Genomic DNA, 9317 nt, shown 5'->3' on the forward strand with positions numbered 1-9317 from the left:
AAAGATTATGAGTAGTACTATGTGAAAAAGCAGATTACAAATTGATGTTTACAGTATAAGGGTAACTATCCAAAACAAACAAAACAAAACCAAATAACCAAAATACAGGATAAAAACTAAATCTAGATGGATTTACACAAAAATGTCAGCTGTGGTTGATTTGGGTCCTAGGTGACCCTTCCTACTTGTCTATATTTTCCAAGTTTTCTTTATTATGTTTTACTATTAAAATACTTTTTTAAAAAAACGTATTTTTACTATTAAAAGGTTTGCTATTTTTCCAACTTTTAAAGGAATACACTTTTTCCAAATGTTTTCCAACATTGACTATCTGTAAACATCACAGAATAACACTTCAATCAATGTTCAGTGGGGAAAGCAGTGAGATAGATAAGCCACAAAATGTTGTACACAAATTTATATAATCTAATTGAGCTCTTGGCATTATTTTTTTTAATTTTTTTTAACATCTTTATTGGAGTATAATTGCTTTACAATGGTGTGTTAGTTTCTGCTCTAGAACAAAGTGAATCAGTTATACATATGTTCCCATATCTCTTCCCTCTTGCAAATCCCTCCCTCCCACCCTCCCTATCCCACCCCTCTAGGTGGTCACAAACCACCAAGCTGATCTCCCTGTGCTAATTGACCTTATTTTTTTACTCCTGGTGGTGAGTATGATGAGCTACAAGAAGTAGACTTGAAATGAATGAGCAGTTGAGGACATGCTCAGTGGGTTATAGAAAGTGACCACTGACCAGTTGATACCTGTTTCATGGAGAGCTACTGCTAAATATTTATTTAAAAATTTTTTTTAAAGTAAAACATTTATGAACTTTCTACTTATACTTGGCATGACCTTCTGGAGGACAGCTGTCATGTTTTATATTTTTCCATCATCCGTAGGGCCTAGCCCAAAGCAGACATAGGAGACACTCAATGTTGGACATTCGTGCCAGGCTCTTCTGCTCCTCATGGCTGCTCTGCTGAGTACCTGTCTCCATCATGGACCCATTGGGCCTTAACACTTCCACCACTTCCCCATTGCCCTCCTCCATGGACACTGTCAACTTTGGTCTACCAACGCCTGCCTGGCAGTTGTAGCCAGTAGTCTGGAGAATGCCTCTCTCCTTGATGCCTGCTCAACGTATAGCCTTCTTTAAGATAGCTGCCCTGTCCACAGCCTTTGCTGAAGTGAGCATCTTGAAAGCAAGCCATGTTGGGTACCACATGACCCCCATGACCTGGACTTAGCTGACAGAACTGGGACTGGCACCCAAGCCATGGGCAGCCTATTGTCATTCTAGTGGCCAATGATTTAGCCTAAAGTGAAACACTGTCTAAATGAGATTGGTGGTTATTCTTGCTTGAAAATTTGAATTATGAACCCAAAAATGAAGCCATGCAGACATTGCTGCCAGGAAAACAAAGGATGAGGAAGAAAGGCAGCCAGAGAGTATCTGATTACTCTATCAAGCCCACAAGCTTGTCATATGCAGCATCCTCTTTCTCCAAAATGCTCCTCAGTCCTCTTGTAAATGAACTTCTGGCAGGTCAACCCCACCAGTTTGTCACTAACACTGTCTCCATTGTGTTTAGATTCATTATGGTACCATACATTGAGTGGACCATGAACAGATGTCAGCTGAATGACTCTACCACAGAACTGGAAACAATGTCTAACAACAGGGGCACAGTCAAATTCAGTACAGTATATCTATCAGTAAATCAAATATCAACACAGCCACCCAAATTTTATATTTAAAGAGTATACGCTGATGATGCAATTTTAAGTAAAAACTGTATATAAATCTTTGTGTGCAGTGTGAACCCAAATTTTAAAATAAGCATACAATTACATGTAGACGTGTATAAACGTTCAGATACATAGAAAAATGACTGGAAAATACCTAAATGTTAATAATTATCACCAAATGATGAGACTATGAGTTATATTTCTTGTCTTTACATTGTTCTATATTTTCGAATTTTCCTTGCATTACTTGAAGAATTAGAAAAAAATGTCATTTAAAAAGCAAGTATCCTCTAATCCTTTCTGTAAAATCCATTTAAGGACCTCAAAATAGGAAAGAACTGGACATGAAGCTATGTGTGTGATAGCCCTTTTCCTTACCTTTTTTAGAAGATACTCTTTCCATTTTTTAAGTCTCATATTGAATATTGCCAACTAATCCTAACTAAGAATGATTTCCATTTTGTTCATTTATGCTCCTATATTTATTATCTCTCTCTTATTTTCCTTGCTTCTTTCTCATTGTACTTTTCCTGACTTTTATTTTGTTAGTTTCTGCTTTATAACAAAGTGAATCAGTCATACATATACATATGTTCCCATATCTCTTCCCTCTTGCGTCTCCCTCCCTCCCACCCTCCCTATCCCACCCCTCCAGGCGGTCACAAAGCACTGAGCCGATATCCCTGTGCCATGCGGCTGCTTCCCACTAGCTATCTACCTTACGTTTGTTAGTGTGTATATGTCCATGACTCTCTCTCGCCCTGTGACTTCTTAAATTGAAAGCCTAGCTTATTAATTTTTAACCTTTCTTCTTTTCTTAAAATAAGCATTTACGACTATAGTGGTTCCCTTTTACCTGCTGGAGATACGGTCCAAGGCTCCCATCGAATGCCTGAAACCACCAGTAGTACTGAACCCTATACATACTATTTTTTTTCCTATACCTATAAACCTATGATAAAGTTTAATTTACAAATTAGGCACAGTAAGAGAATAACCATACTTAATAATAAAATAGAACAATTATAACAATATATTGCAATAAAAGTTTGTGAATATGATCTCTCTCTCAAAATATCTTATTGTTCTGTACACACCCTTCTTCTGCTGCTGCTTATGATAATATGAGATAATAAAATGTCATGATGCAATGAGATGAATGATGAAGGGATTGTGATGTAGAGTTAGGCTACTATTGACCTTCTGACCCTATGTCAGAAGAAGGATCATCTGCTTCCGGTTCTCATGGATTATTGGGCCATGACAATATTGATGATGATTGGATGTCAGGAGTGGACGATGTCAATGGCTGGGGATCCCAGGCAGGACAAAGCAGGGCAGCATAAGATTTCATCACACTGCTCAGAAGGCATGCAATTTAAAACTTATTTAATTGAATCTTGAATTTTCCACTTAATATTTTCCATTTAATATTTTCAGACCCCAGTTGAAATCACAGAAGGTGAAACCACAGACAAGGTGGGGACTAGTCTATGCATTTTTCTTTAAGTACTGCTTTGGCTGCATCTCACAAGTTTTGAAATGTTGTATTTAACTTGTTATCCAGTTATGAATATTTTCTACTTTTCTTTATGATTTATTTTTCAAGCTATGAATGTGCTTTAAAATTCCCAAATATATGAGTTTTTAAAAATTTTTTTAGATTTCCACTTTATATGTATTTTGATCACAGAATATGTTATATATGATTCAGATACTATGAACATTTTTAAGACTTATTTCATGGCCAATATTTATAAGTGTTCTATGTACTTACAAATTATGTTTTCTTCAAATATTGGGTGTAGGATTCTACATGTGTCCATTACTTCAAGCTGTTAATTTTGTTGTTCATATGTTCAGTATCTTTTCTTTTTGGTTGTTTGCTTGATCTAGGGTTTCATGAGGATTAAATGATTATATTTATGTACACTAACTTATAATATCTATCTACTATATATGTATGTTTACATAACATATAATATACATTTATATATAAGTTTATATATTTTATATATATAAAGCAGTGTTTGGCATGGATAAGATATATAAGTGGCCTAAACATAGTGGTTTGAAATGTACTCTGGAGTCAGATTGCTCAGATTCACATCTGGGCTCTGACTGATTAGCTGGTTGACCCTGGTCAAGTTTACTTAACCTCTCTGTGCCTCAGCTTCTGAATCTGTAAAACAGGAATAATAATAGAGTTGCTGTGGAGATTAAGTGAGTTAGCACATATAAAGCTCTTAGAACCATGGTGACTTCAATCTGAATCCAAGTGCAGCTGGGGCAGATTTGAAATGGCTGGACTTGGAAATGCCACAAATACATCAGAAGGGAAAGAGGGTGGAAGAAAGTCACAGGGTCACAGGGACAGCACAGGCTCAGGAATCTGGGGAGAGAGAACAGGCAAAGGTAAGAGGTTGCTAGGCTAGAGAGAGTGAAAGAGAAACCAGCACTTCCTTTGATCACACGCTCCGAGACTGTGAACATAATCGCCATCATACTCAGGTTCCTAAAACCCCTGCCTCTGGCCAATACACTTCCATCCCACTGAAAAGCTACAAGGAATAGAGGCGATTCAAGGTTACTATTATGAAAAACACTACGTATATTCAGAAAGACTCCTACCAGTTTGGCTTCCTGCTTTGTGAGATGAAAATGGGAATTAGGGATAAGATTCCAGTACTTGCAGAAAACAAAGGCAAGGAGTCAAGCTTGAGGGTGCGTAATGGGGCAGGTGTGGAGGATTCGCAAACCTGGCCACTCAAGTAAGAGCCAATCCATGCCTGACCCAAGGAACACAAGCAGTACAAATTAAATGATTTTTCTGGGTTAATATGAAAAGACACACATGCATGCAAGTACGCACACGTGCACACACACACACTTCCAATTTCATTCCTGCCTAAAATCACATTAAATTTACAATAAAGTGTTTTGGTTTTTTAAAGACATAAACTAACAAATATGGGGAAATTAGGGGAGGAGACGACGGCAATAAAAGTTTGGAAGCTACAAAGCATATTGATGATATGTAACTGACAAAAACAACTCAAGAAACATGAAAATCCCAAGTTATCACTGGAGGAAACTGAGAAAACCTGATTTACACCTTGGAATCTTCAAAAGACTCCCAAATGGATAACACCAGATTCCTCTGGAACTGGAAGTAAAGGAAGACCTCTAAAATGAGAGGGATTGGGTGCATCCCTGTATCCCCTCTCCTCTCCACGCCACCGGGAAGGGGCAGACATCTGAAAGTTTATTCTCTGGAAAAGGTAAAATAGAGGGTCTCTGAATTGGAGAGACCCAGATTCACCAAAGATAGGTCTACTACACCAGAACCAAAGAGATTAAGTGACTGGTATATCCTGAACGATGAATGCTAAGGCACTCCCACCTCCAAGCCCTCTTAACCCACTCAGCTCTCGGAATGCTAGCAGCCAGAATTTTACTTTCCAACTTGGAGCCTCTTTCTAAGGAGTCTGACCAGTGCAAGAGGAAAAATGTAGATTCTTACTGTGGTGGGCTGAATTATACCCCTCCCCAAAGGCCCATGTCCTAATCCTTACGCCTGTGAATATGTTACCTCGAAATGGACTTTGCAGATGTGATTAAATTAAGAATATTAAAATGGGGAGATTATCCTGGATTATGCAGAGACGTCCAGTGTAGTCACAAGGGAGGCAAGAGTATCAGATTCAGAGAGAAGATGTAAGAACAGAAATGGAAATCGGAGAGAAGAGGAGCTGCTACAGCGGTGGCTTTGAGGATGGAGGGAGGGGATCAATCAAGGAATGCAGGCAGCCTGTAGAAGCTGGAAGAGTCAAGGACACGGATTCTTATCTAGAGCTCCCTGAAGGAATCCGGGACTGCTGGAATCTTGATTTTAGTCCAGCGCCACTGATTTCGGACTTCTGCTCTCCAAAACTCTAAGACGGGAAATTTGTGTTTTATGTCTCTAAGTTTGTGGTTATTTGTCACAGTAGCAATAGGAAACTATTATAAATAATTTGAAATTCCTCAATGATATTTAAATTCCTCAATAAATGGCTCACGCGGCAGTGAAGTTCAGAGCCAACAAGCCCTACACACACACACACACACACACACACACACACACATTCAATTCCAATCAGCTCTTTCTTCCATTCATTGCCATCACCAGAGAGACAGGGATCCCCAGATGCCTGATGAAAGCCTCCTACAGGGAAGTTAGAGACCAAAACAAATTTAAATAAAGACCAATTTGGAGGAAACCAACTTGGAGAAAAGAAAGCTTAACAAATATATATATATATAATTCATTCCTCAGAAAGAGAAGAGAAGATTCTGTGTTCATGAAAAAAGAAGAGAATGCTATTTAAAAAGGAACATTCAGGGCTTCCCTGGTGGCGCAGTGGTTGAGAGTCCGCCTGCCGATGCAGGGGACACGGGTTCGTGCCCCGGTCCGGGAAGATCCCACATGCCGCGGAGCAGCTGGGCCTGTGAGCCATGGCCGCTGAGCCTGTGTGTCCGGAGCCTGTGCTCCGCAACGGGAGAGGCCACAACAGTGAGAGGCCTGCGTACCGAAAAAAAAAAATAAATAAATAAAAATAATAAAAAGGAACATTCATAGAACAAAAGGAGAACTCTTGGGAATTAAAAAGATAGCATAAACAAAAAAGTCAGTAGAAGATTTGGAAAATGAAGTCAAGGTGTTACTCAGACAGTAGAGCAGAGAGAGTAAGATATATTTTTTTAATGGTGCTAAAACTGAGAAAAATAAAGAACCTGTCAGTCTGAGGAGTCCAATACTAAATAACAGGAATTTCTATAACAGAGAAGATGGAGGACAGAAATCATTATAATTCAAGAAAATTTCATGAAACTGCAGAGCATGAGAATCCGGATGGAAAGGTACACCAAATGATGTTTAAAAACCTCCAGCTGAAAGAGGGTCGTCTATGTGCTTCCAGAGAAGAAAGAACAGGTCACATATAAAGTATAGGGAATCGTATATTGGCTTTAAGCTTCCGAACAGCTAAATTGGACAAAAACTATGGAGCAATGCCTTTTAAATTCTGAAGGAAATTATTTCTATGATACATGATACTTTCTCATGAGTCAGTTCTCAAAAAAATCCCCCTTCCAAGAAGCTTCTGGAAAATGCACTCCACCAATGAAAGAATTCTTCTTCCTTCAAGAAGAGGAAGAAATAGTATTCAGGAAACAGAATGTAGAACACAGGAGAGAGGTTAGCGGAATCCACGGAAAGAAGGGAAGACTGTTCCAGAGCAACACCTGTTCGCCAGGTGTAGAGCAACCAGCTCACTGGAGCAGTGTGACTTGACAGAAATGCCCAGGGCGGTCTTCAGCAAGGGCCCTGCTGCCGATGTACTATCCTTTGAATGTCAGGACAGCAAGCCTGGCTGCGATGTTTATCTGTATTTGGTTTGGCTTAACCACGTGCTGAAGCTGTTCCTGCCCTCCTTTCTGTTCTCCACTGTGTGGATCTCCTAAGGGCACTCACTTCACTCCTGAGAGCTGGAGGGGGGCCATGGAGCCAGACTGTGACCCGGAGACTTTCAGCTTATCTTCTCCCAGGAACGTTCATCCAAGAGTGGCACAGTCGCCTCTCTGAATACAAACTGGTTTATGCTCATTATTATTTTTTCTTCAAAAATAAACAACAGGGGGGACTTGGCAGTCCAGTGGTTAAGACTTCGCCTTCCAACGCAGGGGGTGTGGGTTCAATCCCTGGTCAGGGAGCTAAGATCCCACAAGGCTTGTGGCCAAAAAAACCAAAACATAAAACAGAAGCAATATTGTAACAAATCAATAAAGATTTTAAAAATGGTCCACATCAAAAAAATAGCTTAAAAAAATAAAAAATAAATAAACAACAGGGACTTCCCTCATGGTCCAGTGGTTAAGATTTCCTCTTCTAATGCAGGGGGTGCAGGTTCGATCCCTGGTTGGGGAGCGAAGATCCCACGTGCCTTGCGGTCACAAACGCAAAACATAAAACAAAAGTAATATTGTAACAAATTCAATAAAGACTTTAAAAATGGTCCACATCAAAAAAAATCTTTAAAAAATTAATAAAAAAAACCCAGCATATTTTTTAGGGATAGATACCCAGGTAAAATCTTTAAATGATACAGAATAAAACAATTTACTTTCCAGGGGATGAGCTGTGTTCACCAAGGTGGATTCTAGTGTCACCCTGGTGGTTGGTTCCTGGATCTTCAACAATCAGTCGTGGATTTCACACAAAATGTTTTATTGAAAGTCTTGGGAAATTCTAGCTCAAGAAAACCCCCAAGCACAGCAACCCAGAGACTCACATTAATATTGAGGTCTTTATCTCATTCTCCAAAATTTGTCAGCCAGCTTCCGTGTAACCCAGATCTGGCCCTGCAGTTCCCTCCGTGTGGCTTCGGATGTTTGAGCTCTGGTGGTGGTAAAGTTCATAACTTGTCACTCTAGGCACTAAGGTTAATATATCTGAGCAATGCTAAAGATGTTTAGAGAAACTTATTTTTATCTGTAGATCATCTTGGGGGCAAGCAGCTTCTGGACTCCCCCTCCACCCTTTTATCTTCAACGAGACTCTGGTTCTCTACTTGTAGAACCGCTGCCTCTAATGTAGGGATACAGCAGAAGGCACTGAATGGAAGTTGGAGCTCCGTTAGGCTGGGAGCTGAGGATTCCTTTGTAGATGAAGAACACAGAACCCTGCTGATTGAGTACCACTGAGCTCTCTTGGCATCAGGGCATGAGGCCTCAAGGATCCTAAAGGTATTACTGACAGACCAGAAAAAAAGCCCTAGAAATAAGCCTGGGAAATGAGCAAGATGTGGGATTCTCTGCCTCAGGGAACAGGGTGAGGTACACTGGCTGACCCTGCAGCCCTAGGGAATCCATCAGGTCTACCATGGTAGGAATCTCTAGAAGTACAGATGCTGCCTGTCATCGAGGGGTCTTTCATCAGCCTCTCTGAACTGGAAAATGAAGTTCCTTTTGGTGTTCTTGGATATGACAGAGCAAGTTTCTGCTCTGCTTCTGAGCTCTGGGCTTCCTCTTCACCTACTCTAGCAGAGGCAGATAGACCCAGCCCTAAGAGTAAGGGCAGAGAGATTGACAGGAAACATTTGCAAGAATCCTGGAGGCAGTTCCTGGTGTCTTGGGTCAGCTTCTGCAATACCATAAAAAACCCTAAGGATGAGTTCTTTTGGACCAGATGTCGAAGAAGATAGCCAGGGGGAAGGACTGAGACAGACTAAAAGAGTCCAGGGGCCCAGATGAGGTTAACTGTCACTACTTATAGGTTTTTGGAGTTCAGTGATCAGAAATAGGGTTTGATCCCTTATTTTAATGAATGATGAGTAAATAATACTAAACTCATCTAGTGAAAGTATGTTTGGGGAATAAGATATGTATTCAATCTCAAAGCATCACCTTTGAAATTACTAATTAAAAAGGGGAAAGATACCTTTCTAATGGAGAGATCTGGCAGGCATCACCTTCTTCAAGTGACCAAATTGAGTAGAGCAGACACGTCAGTGCCTCCTGC

This window comes from Orcinus orca, chromosome 5 (genome assembly GCF_937001465.1).
Source record: "Orcinus orca chromosome 5, mOrcOrc1.1, whole genome shotgun sequence".
NCBI classification, from domain to species: Eukaryota; Metazoa; Chordata; class Mammalia; order Artiodactyla; family Delphinidae; genus Orcinus; species Orcinus orca.